Here is a 1393-nt window from a genome sequence, read left to right as displayed (position 1 = left end):
ATTATCGGCTCGAGCAGCTCGGTTGAAACGAATCCATCGGCTCGGGTCGACTTGACTCAACTGAGCCATGGTTCGAGCCGGCTTGGTTGGGGTGAGCAATCAGCTCGGTTCGATTCAGCTCAGGTGAGCCATCAACTTGAGCTGGCTCGGTTAGGATGAGCTACTGGCTCGGTTAGGCTCAATTCAGCTGAGAGCTCAAGCCGACTCGGTTGAGTGAGCTGTTGGATTGGCTCACTTCTCGGTTCGGCTCAATAGTGAATGAGATGTGAGCCGATGACAACGTTTTAAACGTTTTAACAATTTTTGGCTCGAGCCTGAATACTTGTTCCTCCGGAATTCAAACCCAGAACCCCACTTAGGAAGTGTGTCCTTGCCTCCTAGACTTCACGACTACCGAGGTCGGCAGTCAACTAGTATTTTGTATTCAACGTTCATACATGGTGTTATAATAATAATAATAATAATAATAATAATAATAATAATAATAATAATAATAATAATAATAATAATAATAATAATAATAATAATAATAATAATAATAATAATAATACTTATCCACTTCGTTGAAAGTGAGGTTGAAAAGACTAAAATGCGTTAATAAAGTGTTCTGAATAATGTGCTTTGCTCTTGCATTTTGCTAGGAAAGCTAACCCAGCTTAAACCTGTATAGGGCCTATAACACGGGAAATTAGTGATATTATTGTCGGGTGAAAGTCCAGCAGAAAAGTTAATGTACACGAAACATGTTTGACCTGTCTGACCTCCTGCATTGTTCTTTTGAGTTTGTATTAATCCAATATTCGAGAATATGCAAATATGTTGGTTTTGAACAAGAATTGTATGTAAACTGTATTCATAATTCAACTTAGTTTAATAATTATGAATCTTCAAATATGAGAACTCTCCATGTCGAAGCATTCCAATGAGATGTTTTTAACATATTATTATTTACATTCCCGTCTTCCTCTTCATCCCTTCGGATATGATGACTTCCCATCCAAACCTACAACTAATTCTAAATTCTAATACAGACTTTACTGGATTTTCAGTTGAGATTGAAATTTTCTTCCCGTATCTTATAGCGATAAAAATTTTAAAACTTTTTTTTATTTTTTTATTTATTTTTTTTAATGTGGCTTCTCTCAAACAGCTTACTTACTAGTTTTTGAGACATTAGCGGACTAAACATCGTACATGCATCATACAAAACCTACTCGATAAAGTTTTATTGAAGTAATTAGTTGCAGGATTGCAAGAAATTTCTGAATTATCTTCATTGTCCAGCAAGAAAGATTATAATATAATGGTGAGCCAATTATATTGTTCTATTGAAATAATTTTAGCCAATAACACGAGATTTAATTTGGCAACACTGAAACTGAGATCGAAGTTT

This window comes from Thermobia domestica, chromosome 7, assembly GCF_964235325.1.
Source record: "Thermobia domestica chromosome 7, izTheDome1.hap1.1, whole genome shotgun sequence".
NCBI classification, from domain to species: Eukaryota; Metazoa; Arthropoda; class Insecta; order Zygentoma; family Lepismatidae; genus Thermobia; species Thermobia domestica.
Note: the sequence above shows the minus strand (reverse complement) of the source record.